The following is a 14848-nucleotide window of genomic DNA, read 5'->3' as shown; positions in this document are numbered from 1 at the left end:
TAATCGTGTTTGTATCGCATTTTTCTAACAGCACAGATTCCGTTTATTGTCCCGTTCACCGTGTGTGTGTGTGTGTGTGTGTGTGTGTGTGTGTGTGTGTGTGTGTGTGTGTGTGTGTGATACCGATTTCTTCCCCTTACATATTTTCCTTAATCTATCGCCTCTGTAATTCATTATGTAACGTTATACAGTTCATTGTGTTTCGTTTCCTTTCCACAATTATGGTACGCGAATTTGGTAAAGTCGACGAGGTGACGTGATTCTTATTTTCCCTCTAAGAAATTGGAGAGGTATATGTGTCATCTTTGTACTATTTTATGTAAGGTAAGAGACTCCGTGCCATTTCCCCGTATACACCGCTGTTATGAATAATTAGGTAGGTAAATACTGTAGAAAGAAAGGCGGACAGGTGAATTTCTGGCTCTGATTTTCTCTGTGGTATTATTGAGTTTTTTTTTTCTCTCTCTCTCTTCTGAACCGCATCTTGTAAACCTACAGATTCCGTTTCTTTTCCTGTTCATTTCCTGTTTTCGTTTGTGATAGGATACTATTACGAAATTTGCCGTTCTTTAGGGGATTAATGGGATTAATCTGATTTTCTCTTTTTTCCTTTATTGTTTGATATCTTGAGAAATTGAATCGCCGTTTCATCGCTTTATTCAACATTTCCGATTTCACTTCATATCCAGTTCACACTTATGTTTCCAGTTTATGGATGAATTGAATTATATGACACGTAAATTTATGCTCTGTTTCTTTGCAGTATCTAGCGCTATTGAGCCAGCCTTGTTCTGTCTTCACTTTTATTTTAGATTTTATTGTGAGTTTTGATGCTGTTGTGTAAGAGGCTAAAGGAATTGACTTATATTCGACGCCCGTGTGTTTTTGAAAGGTAAATAAGTGACCTTTTTATCCCATTTTTAACGTAATAGGCTCGTTTCTACCCTCATTTACTTTTATATTAGGTAATGGTTGAGTTATATGTTGTTAGGGTGTGAAGGATTTTTTTATTCTACTTTTTTTTCATTCTCTCTGTCTTTCATTCTTTTTGGCAGGTTGCGTATGATCTCTGTATTAAATGTCATAAATTTACCGACCCCGTTTCTTTTTCCCCTTCATGCTTGCGTTCGGTTATTGTTATGGGTCTGTGTTGCTGTGTGAGAAGGTGAAGGTCGTAGGTGTGTGTGTGTGTGCGTGTGTGTGTGTGTGTGTGTGTGTGTGTGTGTGTGTGTGTGTGTGTGTGTGTGTGTGTGTGTCCTTCGTTGCCGCATTGTTCCACCTCACAGTTAATTGCATTACAGGTTCAAGTTTTTACAGTTTTCAGTTTTTCATAATTTCCATGATATCAAAGGACTGAACGCGCAATGTGTGTACAGGGTGTGTATGTTCGCTTGTATGTATGTATATGTATGTATTTATATGTAATGTATAGGGTGGGCCACAAGTTACTTTACCATAATATTACCTGATCAACACAGTTATATTACAACTAAAACAGTTATGTTTCCGCTTCTAAATTTGATATGCAAGATGGTGCACCTCCTCACTAGGGTAAGAATGTGCGAGAATTTCTGGGTTACACTTTCGTCACATGGGTTGGAGGAAGGGGTACTGTTGAGTGGCCTCCAAGGTCACATGACTTAACGCCGTGTGACTTCGCAGTGTGTGGGATGATCAAAGAGAAAGTTTACAAGAAAAAGCCCGGAAGTCTGCAAGAATTGAAAGAAAGAATAACAGCTGAATCTGACAACCTGAAAAATACTCATGAGTTGAGAAGATGAATTTGCCACTCTGTCTAAGAGGTGCCAATTCTGTTTAGGGGAAGAAGGTCATTTTGAACATTTGTTTTAATTTGACTTTTAATTTACTTGATGTACACTTCATTTAACTGAAATACAATTGGTGTACATTTTTTTTTTAGTTGAAATATAAATATGTTAATAAAACAATATTATGGTAAAGTAACTTTTGGCCCACCTTGTATATGTATGTATGTATAATCTTCGTTTTGGTTTGTACAAAATCTTAACCACTACAGCAATTTCTTAAGCACCGTTTCTTAATTCTTTCTGCCATCAAATTATTTTATTCATCTTAGGAAAACATCCCAGTACTGAAGAGGCCAGTGAAGGCTTATTCCACCCATCTAGTTCTAATACTGCTTAGATCTAGTAATTTTAACTCGTTTCTTACGAGATGTTTTCCTTGAATGAGCATAATCGTCACTGTTCTTTAAGACGAGTAAGAAAATTGAGTTAAAGAGAGCCAGAAATAAGCTCGGCTCGTTTCGACAGGCCGGGGGGTAGTAAGAAAAAAGAAAAAAAGAAAAAAAAAAGATCGCCATCGGTTTATTTCGACAGGCGGGGTGGGGGGAGAGGCAAGAATGAAAAAAAAATATATATATATATATAATAAAGAACGTCACCATGTCATCATTTAATAACGTGTTTAGAATTCGAGGTGGAGTATCTATCTATCTATTGCCAGACGCCTCAATCCCGTTTGGGGTGGCCACAAACAAATCGCCTCCAAGTCGCCCTGTCCCCCGCCATTTCACTACCCTGCTCCCAGCTCACACCCCCCTCTCTCATATACCTCTCCACCCCATCCCTCCATCTCATCCTCGGCCTCCCCCTCCCTCTTCCCCCCTCCACCTCACTCGCATACACTCTCTTCGTCAGTCTTTCACCCTCCATCCTCTCCACATGGCCAAACCACCTCAGTGTGTTCCTCATAACGCTCCCTATCACATCCACATCAACACCACAACGTTCCTTTATATCCTCATTCGTCAGCCTATCTCTCCATGTGACTCCACAGGCTCCTCTTAAATAACTCATTTCCACTGCTCTCACTCTTGACTTGTGTCCTTCCAACAACGTCCAAGCTTCACTTCCGTACTTTAAAGTTGGTATCACAATACTGTCATGTAGTAACTTTTTCACTTCCATGCTCACTTCCCTGTTTCTTGTCACTGCTTTCAAGGAACCAGCAACCTTCCTTCCCTGCTGTACCCTTTCAAGCACTTCACCCTCCAAACCTCCATCCTTACTCATCACACTACCCAAGTACTTAAACGTACTCACATTTTCCAATTCCTCACCATCCAACCTCGCTGTACATTCACTGACTTCACCTCTCTCAAAGACCATCACTTTACTCTTCCCTACATTCACCTTCAGATTCCGTTTCTTACACACTCTCCCAAACTCATCCACCAAGCCTTGCAGCTCCCCTTCCTCTTCACTCAACAGCACAGTATCATCTGCAAACAACAGTACAGGGAGTTTCCAAACACTATCCTCTCTCACCAGGGCCACTCCAACATCCACTACCCTACCTTGTACCTCTTTTATTACCCCATCCATGTACAGATTGAACAACCATGGAGACATGACACATCCCTGTTTCAACCCAACTTTCAAAGAGAAAAATTCACTTAGTTCACCATCCACACGCACTGCAGCCTTCGCACCATCGTACATACTCTTCACAGCATTCAACAACTTCCCATCTACTCCATATATTCTTAACACTTTCCACAATCCTTGTCTATCCACCCTGTCATATGCTTTCTCCAAATCCATGAAAGCCGCATACAACTTCTTTCCCTTCTCTAGAAACTTTTCCACTAAAGATCTAAGAATGAATATCTGATCTACACAACCTCTTCCCTTCCTAAAGCCTCCCTGTTCTTCTCCAACTAATTTCTCTGTTCTTTCTCTAACTCTGTCAATAAGTATCCTACCGTACACTTTTCCTATTATACTAAGAAGACAAATGCCCCTATGATTACCACACACTTCTTTTTCCCCTTTTCCTTTGTACAAGGGAATAATTATACCTGACTTCCAATCCTCCGGGACTCTTCCTTCCTCCCAGGCTAATCTGCACATCTTCCACATCCATTCTACTACTATCTCTCCCCCATGCTTCAGCATTTCACCACACACTCCATCAATTCCTGAGGTGGAGTAACTTTGTGTAAATTGGAGTATGGCAAGAGAAAGGACTTTATCCACTTCGTACCTGCTCCTCTCTCTCTCTCTCTCTTTCTCTCTCGTTTCACCCATATAGCTGCCATCTAACTCACTCGGATTTTTATGCAGTCAAAAAAAAAAAAAACACGTCTGGGGATAGGAAGCATAAATATATTTAAAAAAAAAAAAATTATCGGTTAGTAAGGGTTAGTAATAGAGGTTAGAGTTACCATGCCCCAAACGCCTTTTCCTAAGTGATTTATTTTGACTATTGCACCATACTTCCCTCTTCTGTGTTATATAAATCCTTCCAGTACAAAAGGATATTTACCTGGCATATCCAAAAAAAAATGGCTAAGGAAGAGGTGCTAGGGAACTTCTTTAAGCACCAAGAAAGCCGACCAGTGACTAAATTAAGGTAACTGTAAATTAGAGTAACTGTAAATTAGACTAACTTTATAGTAACATTAGAGTAACTTTAAATTAGAGTAACTGTGAATAAGACTAAATTTAAATTAGAGTAACTTTAAATTGGAGTAACTTTAAATTTGAATAACCAATCTAGAGTAACTGTGAAATAAAGTAACTGTAAAATAGAGTAACTGAGAAATAGAGTAAGTGTCACGCAGTTGAAAGTTAATTTAGAGAAGGAGAAACTGTAACTGTAGATTGGAGAAACTGTAATCTAGAGTACGGTAAGAGAAAGGGTTTGGTCCAATTTGTACTCATTCCACTTTTTTTTTTTCCTTTATCAGTGAGTACAAACTTCACCCATAGACTTGCTCTCTCATTCACTCAAGTTTTTTATTCATTGTCGAGTGAAAAACTGACCACCATTCACTCGTACACTGCTGCGTTTATTTTTTTTCACCCCTTATTATGCCATACATCCATACATTGCCTCGTTATTAATGTATTCAGTATATTTTTATAGTTTTTTGTACTTTATTCGTGTTATCTGTCGGTTTTTTTTATTTGGATTAGTGGAGCTGTTATCATTGAAGGGATTAATGGAGGCTGTATCCTTCCATTAAAGAAAAGTTACTGAGCTAAATACAACGGTCTGGCGATAGCTAAATAAATAAATAAAATCCGTCGTTGTAGTGAAGTGCTTAACTCTTTGGCTGCGTTTTATTCTCGGCTCTAAAAAGAATCGCCCGGATTTAGGTGGATTGCAATACTGAGCTTCTAATCCTCTCTTTAAAACGTTGATCGAGAAGGGATTTTTATTTTGTTGGCCAGGATGGATTTGTTTCAGCTGAACAGAATCGTTTAATGTTCGTCGAGATATAATGCTAGGTGGGTAATGCGCGCGGCAAACTCCTCCGTCTCACTGCTGGCTACTTTTGATTCCTCACTACTTACATCCATTCACTGCTACTTTATACTGTGAGGACGTCGTTTATATAAGATTCTGCTGTCACTAGAATGTTTCATACAACATTGGAAACACTGATCAAACTGTAAGGGTTAGATATTATAGCCTTCATTAACTCGGTCGCTGGTGATGGAGAGGGACGCCTTCATGTGGTGGCACCAAAATGACAGAGCGGCTCCACTGCCTGGTTACACAAATGTCCCTCACCTCCCTCCCTACCCCTTAAAGGAGATGGTGGATTGCCGGAGAAGGGCACGTTCACCCTGCAGTCCACCGGGCTCACCTTACAAACTGATTGATTACGTTAAAAAGAACATGGCAGCGTTACAACAGAGGTCATTGCCGTCGTACAACAAGAGTAAAAGCAGAACAGGGATAAAATACATCTATCTATAACTGTCTGTCTGTCTATATTTGTCTATCTATCTATCTCTCTATATCTATTTATCTGTCTTTCTATGTACAGTATATAATAAAACATTAAAATACTTATCTAACATTTAAATCAGTACAAAACATCAAGGGTACACAGTTAAAGTATGCACAAAACAACTACAGCTAAAACTATGCATAAAAAACTATAGCTGAGTATGGAAACCTGCTTCCTTAAACTTTTCGGGTGAATCTGGGTTACAGCTGCTACTACCCTTCACTACAAACGTGTTCTCCTAAATTTAAATAACCTCGTCTTGCACCAGAGGAATAAAATAAAATGACGGTCTCGACCTGAATGGGCAAAGTCTCTTCACTTATCCATCCATATATTACCATTTTTAAAGTAATTTATCTTATACACTCATACTCAGCTTCGTTTTAACCTCCATTCCTATATTAATACACCGCTCTTTATAAATTATTTTTGTACATCCATACACCGCTATTTCTTTTCGCTGAAACATCCTTACATTACTATATGCTTTATTTCAAACCAGGTACCTTAATATACTAACACTACTTGCTTAACTTCATACATAATACATAGCTGCGTTTTAAGCCTTCCTCCATAAAGTCAGTACATGCTATTTTTTTTTTTAAGCCCTAGCTCATACACTCAAACACTTCAGACTTTATTTTTTTACTTTTGTACAGACTATGTTTTTATTGAACCCATACATTATACACCACTTTTAACCCCCCCCCTCCCCTCGCCCATTCCCCTTCCTTCCCCAGTTGCAGACCCCTTTCTCACCTCCTTCCCTTTTCCCTCATTTTACATGGACTAGATAGTAATAAGAGAAAAGGTATGGTCTAGAAGGTTCAGTGAGTGACATAGAAGATAATGATAGAATATAACATCTCCAACTCTCCCCTCCTCCACCACCACAACCACCACCACCACATCAACTTCTGCTATTCCCCTCCGCTTCTCCGCCATACCGCCCCCCCCCCTTCTCTCCCTTTTCCTCGTCCTCCCCTCCTCCTCTCTCTCCTTCTCTGTCATGCTCCCCCTCTCTCCCCTCCCCTTCCAATCCTCCCTCCCCTTGCTCTCCCCTGTCACCAGCTCCAGTCCCCCATTTCTCATTGCCTACCCACCTCCAAAAAACCTGCCCCTAATCAGCCAGGTGGGTCAAGGTTCTGTCGTTAGCCGTGCCTTGATGTGCGTCAGCCGGGCTAGTACTCCACAGTCGTGAGCAAAGGTTCGTCGACAGTTCTCTCTCAGTATTGTGTCCTGCGTTTTATATTTCTCATTCCACTCCAAACAAGAGTCTCTCTCTCTCTCTCTCTCTCTCTCTCTCTCTCTCTCTCTCTCTCTCTCTCTCTCTCTCTCTTCTGTGTGTGTGTGTGTGTGTGTCTGTCTATCGGAGGGGGGATAACATTTGCTCGTGGCTGTATCTGTTGCTAATGACTGGAGACCTGGGGTTAATCACGACTTTTTACTAATCCAGTGTTTGTTGGTAATCTAACTGCTATTACTCCAACGCTAATATATCAACTGTTATCTGACTACTAATCTCACTATTAATTTTGTTACTATTAGACTAACGACTATTGATCTAACTATGAAGCTTATGACTATTAAATTGACTACTATTATAATCAGACCTTTCTTCTTAGTGTTAACCTCTTCAATCCGGGGACGTGCTTTCATTTTTCTTCCTATCACTAGACGATTTTCCTCAGCTCAGGGGAGACGTCTGGCAGCGAAGGGGTTACTGACTACCGTATCTAACCCCTTCTAGTCCATAAGTTTTTGAATGAAACCGTCTGGGGGTAGCAAGAATAAAATACATCATCGGACTGAAGGGGCTGTATCTACGACAGTACCTTTCTTGTCTGCTGATCTTGACTACATCCAAAACAAACACCATTACTACCAAATCGCACTCAAATCTCACCTCCTCTCAAGTCTCACATCCTCTCAAATCTCACCTCCTCTCAAGTCTCACCTCCTCTCAAGTCTCACATCTTCTCAAGTCTCATATCCTCTCAAGTCTCTCATCCTCTCAAGTCTCACATTCTCCCAAGTCTCACATTCTATCAAGTCTCACAATCTCTCAAGTCACCAAAGAGTATAGCCAAGCGCATGCGTGGTCCTCAGGCACTTCTCAGGGCCGTGTTACAAACCCACTCGTATTCTGTTTCCACCAACGCCAGACGATTTTCTTCAGCTCAGAGAGGAGTTAGGGGAGCGTGAGGGTTAATACCGTCACCATTAACCCTCTCATGGTAGGGATAGCTCAAGTATTCTCCTCCAGCTAACGCCAGACGATATTTATTCAAGAGTGAGTCATAGCTTGAGAGAGTTATTGCATTACGGTAAGCCCCCTCATGGTACGGACAGCTCTAGTATTCTCCTCCAGCTAACGCCAGACGATTTTATTCAAGAGTGAGTCATAGGAGGTTATGTGAGAGTTAAATCATCCCAGAGTACAAGCAAAGCAAAAGCGTGATCCCCATTCCCTCTCAGATTTCACATGACAGCCGTGATAATCGGTAATGGGGGAGTGAGGGTGGGAAAAATGTTATACGTGATTCGTTTAGGTTTATACCAGGTGATTTTGTGTAACTTTAAGAAGAAGTTGCAGTTAAAAGTAAAATGATAATGATGATAATAATAATAATAATAATAATAATAATAATAATAATAATAATCCCTATGCTTTTTGTGGAGGCAGTAAGAGGTTTAGTTTCTTGGTAACACGAAGCGATGGAGCTGAGATAAGAGAAATATAAGCACCAACAGGAATAAATCTTTCGCATATTATTTTTCGTTGCTCATACGTAACTAACTCGTTCGGTGCAAAAGCCTCTCCTACATTATTTTTGCCGCCTCCAGACGATTTCGTTCATCTTAATCACTCATAATGCAGTAGTTAGCAAGTCTTCATTTACTTTCATTTTGTAGGGTGATGTCTGTTCTGTTTTTTTTTAACCTACCTTCCTTTGCTTTTCTTGTGGTTTAGAAAAGATCCTTCATACTGAGAGTGTTGATTATGACTAATTATTCAGGCTGTAATAATTCAAGTCTCATTTTGCTCCTATTACCTACAGAAGATTTATTATTATTATTTTTTTTTGGGGGGAAGAGGGGGGGTCCTGCGAGATGACTGGTGGTGAAGGGGTTAATGAAAGCTGTATAGATAAAAAATGGAGTTTGAAAACCCTCCCATAGACAGAGGAAAAGCGCCTTGAAGCAGCTTGAAGGAAATATAAAGACGCCATCGTAGTGAAGGGTTTGGACGTAAATTCTTCGCTATTATTGCGGTTTATTGATGATTATAATTATTAAGCATGAGATAATATTCCAAGTAGAGGGGTTGGATATAGCCTTCATTAATCCCTTCACTACGAGGGGTATAGCAAGTGGAGCAAAGTAAGCGGAATCAAAGCAAAGGGAAGAATAGCCGTCTTCGAGATGAACCTGTTAATTGAATATCACCTTGAGATAATTATTTGTTTATTATCAGTTTGTTTGTGAAGGTAATTTTGTCTATTGTTTGCTTCTTATTGTCGAGGCTTTATATTCTTTTCACTTTGTCTTTATTGTTTATATTTATTAGTTAGTTGTTTGCTTGTGTACGATGTGTTTTGTGTTTCTGTTTACATGATTTTGTACTTGGGTAAGGAAGATTTATGGCTTACAGTATTAATATTATTCGTTAATTTATCAATGAAAGTAGTTGATTTATAGCTGCCGGTGCACCTTGGCGCTTAAGTTTTTTTTTTTTTTATCGTATGCCTTTTAATAATTTTTATCAAGCAAACATGATTGTCTGTCTGTCTGTCTGTCTGTCTCTCTCATGTATACACCGGTATCTATCTGTTTGTCTGTCTGTTTGTTTCACTCTTTCTCGCACTCATACACGAACACATTAACACTCAGTTACGAGGTCTCGCTCACAACTTCTCCACTCTCTCTCACAACCTCTCCAACCATGATACATACAGCCATACTCACAACCCTCTACGCACACTCTTGCTCACATCAGTCATCCACACACAACCACACTCTTACTCACAGGCCCCCTCCACCCAGTCTTTCAACCCCCCCCCCCCCACATACACACACTGAGAGCGACCCACATAACATTTGGCCTTATCACGTAGGCAGGTCGGGATAAAATGTTTGGAACAAGAGAGGGCGGCTCCCTTGCATCCTCCCACCGAAAAAAAATAAAAAGTGCTTGATAACCTAGAAACAGCGTCGTGTGTGTGTGTGTGTGTGTGTGTGTGTGTGTGTGTGTGTGTGGAGAGAGAGAGAGAGAGAGAGAGAGAGAGAGAGAGAGAGAGAGAGAGAATTTGAGTGTAAATATGAAGACCTGTTCATCGTAAATATTTCATGTTACCTAATAAAATTGTTCAATATTTCTGGCGTGTCCTACTAAAGCAAGAGCCGCTTTTACTGTTAATACATTTCCATCGCAATAAATAAATAATAAATAAAAAATAATTCCCTAATGATAAAGTTCTTCTGGATGGTATGGAACTCAATAAAGATTTCATGTTAACAAAATTAATAATATTCCTGTTAATGGATCTTTCTCTCATCAAAATTCCCAACAAAGGTGTGTCAAAAAGGAAGCAGAGGAATAAAGGTTTCATTGGTAAGCATCCTAAGAAAAAATTGTGACTGTGGCTCGTTCTTAAGTAACTAGTTGCGTTGCTGAGAGAGAGAGTAAGAAATAGTACCGGGTAATAATGTTGATGACGTTGTTGTTGATGATGATGATGATAGGAGGAGGAGGAAGAGAGAAAGATAAAAGGATAAAAATAAGCAGGAGGAGATACAGGGAAGGAGGAAGAGAAACGGGAAGAGATGAAGAGAGAGAGAGAAAGGAAGAGAGGAAAACCAGGAAGACTAGGAGGAAGGAAGAGAAGAGCTCGCTTAACCCATAAAATTAATTATACGAGTCTCACTGCTTCCCGAAAGAACCATCATGCTCTCAACACAAAACTTTGCTCATTAATATCTACCAGAGAGAGAGAGAGAGATTAAAGTCCCTGAAAATGGTAGCGTAAGAGTAAAGGTAGAAACACACACACACACACACACACACACACACACACACACACACACACACACACACACACACACACACACACACACGAGTGAGTTTATGCGACACTGCTGCGAGGAGATGTAGATGGCAGATATGATAAGGAGATCAGGAGAACTCTGCGTCATGTTTGTCGCCATCGTCCTTTTCTTCAGCGCCTCTTTTGTCCTTCTTTTCTTCCTCCTGTTTTTCTTCCCCCTCAACACGTGCCTGGCCTGTCTTGCAAAAACCTCTCGTGGGTGAACTTCTGCAGGAGGTGCGAAGGGCGTGAAGGACAGCTAAGGGGTGGTTGCCCTGACTTGACATGCCCTGCCTTGCCCTAGTCTTTGTTCCTCTGCCCAGTTCTCTCATTTTCTGTCCTGTACTTGTCCTGCCCTGTCTTGCCTTGCCCTGCCCTACCGTGGCCTGTCTTGTCCTGCATTTTCCTGCCTTGCCTTGCCTCTTACCAGCCTTTCCCTGCCGTGCCATGCCAAGCCACGCCCTATCTGCAGTATTTTACCCAGGTCCTTTGTCTCCCTGCTTTTCCCTTCCCCGACCTGTCATCCTTCCCCTCCCATTCCTCCCCTGCCATGCCCTGCTTCTGCGTCATGTGTTTCTCCATCATCTCCCTATCCTTGCATTACATCTTTGTCCTTCTTCGTCTCCCCTTTATTCCATTCCCCTCAGCGCGTGTGACTGACTTGTGACCTGGCCTGCAAAACCTTATCGTGTGTGTGTGTGTGTGTGTGTGTGTGTGTGTGTGTGTGTGTGTGTGTGTGTGTGTCTAACTTTTACAGGAGACATGAATATCAGATGAGCGTTGTCTGTCCAGCCATGTCCATGCCAACCTTGTCCTGCCCTTTCCTTCCTTGTCCTGTCCTGTTTATATTTTTCCAGCCCTGCCCTGCCCTGCCCTTGCGTGTCGTGTCATTCTCTACCTGCAGAATTTTAACCTGTTCCTGTATATCCCTGTCCTGCCCTATTTTATCATAATGTACTCTGCCCTTCCCATTCCTGCCCAAACCTGCTCATCCTCTCGCAACCTCCCTGTGTCATACCCTTCCTTTGCGTCATATATTTCTCCATCGCCTCCCTTTTCATGCATTGCCTCCCTGTTCCTCTTCGCCTTCTCTTTTTCTTCCTCTGTGTGCGCCCGTGCTATGACCTCGCCGGCAAAAAAAAAAAAGTGTGTGTGTGTGTGTGTGTGTGTGTGTGTGTGTGTGTGTGTGTGTGTGTGTGTGTGTGTGTAATGCTGCATGAGGCATGAAGGACATGAACATGTGAGAAGTCTCCTGCCCTGCATTACCCTGCCCTACCCTGCGCAGGCTTATCCTGGTCTGTTGTGTCTGGTCTTGTGCTGGCTGATGCATTTACCCTTCTCTCCTTCCCTCCCTGCTCTGATCTTTAATACCATCCCTCTTTTTCCCTCTCCTTCTCTGCACTGCCGCGTCCTTGTTGTTGTATTCGTTTCTCACTAGTATGTCTGTTATGTTTATTATTACGTCTATTCATTAACCTGAATAAAATTAATTGTTGGCAAGAATAAAATATAAATGCGTCATCATAGTGAGGGAGATAGCAAAGGAATGTTTCACCCTTCCGCCACAGTGCAAAATTCAGTAACTGTCATTACCTTGAATTAACCATTGTATTGCCTTTAATTAACCATCTGTGTACAGTGACGTAATATTATTCATTAAGTTATATTTGCTGCTACAAGACGATTCTATGTCAACTCTTAAAAGGACCTCCTGTGCTGAAGTGGCAATTGATGGCTGAATATAAACTCTTCTGTTCCTAAAGTCTCGCCTAAGCTGAATAAAATCGTAAAAAAAAAAAAACGTATAAATATTGTGCCAACTTTAAGCAATATACTTTTAAATTTTTTCCTCAGTACAAAATTCCGTGTCCGTCATTGCCATTAGTATCAGAAGCTCATTAATTAAACCCTTGAATCAGGTGACGTATTCCAGCGCTTTATTCGCGCTGCCTCCGGATGATTTCCTTCATCTTCGGGGTGAGCTTATGTTGTGAAGGGGTTCATGAAGTCTCCATGTAACCCCTCTGTTCGAAAAGTCTGTCCCAAGCAGAATAAAATCGTCTGGAGGTAACAAGAATGAAATTTTAAAAAGCCTTACCGTACTGAAGGGATTAATAGTAGTATGGACCATAATTAACGGACTGTGAGCGATGCAATATAATTTTCTATTTTTCTTTTTTCCACAGTGTAAAAAAAAACTCATAGTTCGTTTTGGCTGTCCATTAATTAAGTGAACGTCATAATGAAATCAAAATTAATATGGCCTTAATTTTGGTATGTGCGATTTAGCTGACTTTTACCCCTGTCATTATTAACCCTTTTACCCTGAGTGAGTAATTCTGTGACAATCATGGAGAGAAAAAAAAAGAAAAAAAGGCTCCTCTGACTCACTATATGTGCATCTATATCTCTGTCTGATTCTTATATTTGTGCATCTGTCTCTGTCTGATCCGTATATGTCTGCATCTGTGTCACATAAACACTCAAAGGCTCCTCTGACTCACTCTTTATATGAATCTATCTCTATCTAATCCATATGTGTCTGCATCTTTATCTCAGGCTAATCAATACGTATCTTTATTTTTCTGCCTGATCCACGTCTATCTGTCTGAGCCATATTTTCCTGCACGTCTATCTGATCCATATTTACTGTAATTTGTATCTATATCTGATCCATAGAAAGTCTTGGACCGAACCTTCTCTTTGGAGGGAGAGTGATAGCCAGCACTAGCCCCTCCACATTCTGGCGAAGTACGAAAGGGGAAATTGTGTCTGTAGGAGGAATGATACATGTGAAAGTAGATGTTGTGTAGTGGCTAATGTTTGTATGTGTCAGTTTGTATGTTCCAGTTTGTATGTGTCAACTTGTATGTCATCGGTAGATCTGGAAGGTATGAGCATGGAGTTTCATCGTAAACTCTGGGCCCACCATATCACAGGATGAATACGAGACTCACTTTGAGCTTAATAAAATCGTCTGACACAACTGTAATAAAACGCAAGAGTTGTCTCGATTATGAAAGTGTTGGTGCTGGCAGTATTAACACTCCGCATTTAGGACTCAGGTAAATAAAATGTCTGACGCAACCTAGAATAAAATACTAATTTAGTCCCGACCTGAAAAAGTTAATATATGCACAATAAATAAATAAATAAATAAATAAGCACATACAGTATACTTACACAAATACTTAATGACATGAATAAAAATAAATAGATAAAGATGTTGACTCACTGATGTGTTTTGTGTCCCATAGGTTACCTGGACATGGTGCAATAAATGATGGTCTGCAGGCTAATGTATGGTTCCCTGGCCTCTGTTCCTCGTATCAGCGTCAAGGTAAGGGGTGGTGCCTAAGTTCAAATCTTTAACCTTTTCAATCCGACGACTTCTTTCTTAAGATATTATTCTCTTGATTATTTTTTTTTATTTAGTTTGGGAGAAAAATATGTAGGTCTTTCCCCTAAAGTTGGACCAGATTTTTAGCATTTTGCAGCTTATTTAACGTCGTCCTGTGGCAGAAAAAGACATTACTCCGAATCTGCATCCAATTCATAGCATGTCCTCCTGACTAGCCTAATATTTTGCTGTCATTTTACTGTGGTAGCTCAGCGTTGAAGATGGAGAGATGGCAATTTTAGCCCATGTCAGAGTTAAAAAAAAAAAAAAAAAAAGAGTGTAGTAGTGAAGGGGTTAGCTCTCCTAAGCTTAATATTCGTAAAATCGTCAGGAGATAGTACCGTAAGTATAAAATATGCAAGATATCGTTGTGTTTGAGAGATTAAGATGTAGTTGGAGGATATTTGTTTATGTAATGCCCCCAGGAGTATATGCTAGTCTACTGTAACTATAACTGTATTTATGTGTGTGAGATCATCCACTGCAGATCTGTACCTTCTGTTGAGAGAGAGAACAAAAATTACTCCTCCCTTATGGTCGGGAAGTAAAGGAAAAAATAGTTTCATTATGGAG

The sequence above is a fragment of the Coenobita brevimanus genome, chromosome 103 (genome assembly GCF_032717465.1).
Source record: "Coenobita brevimanus isolate Jiangsu-jjx chromosome 103, ASM3271746v2, whole genome shotgun sequence".
NCBI classification, from domain to species: domain Eukaryota; kingdom Metazoa; phylum Arthropoda; class Malacostraca; order Decapoda; family Coenobitidae; genus Coenobita; species Coenobita brevimanus.
The sequence above is the reverse complement of the archived record's forward strand: the minus strand, read 5'-3'. Positions refer to the sequence as shown.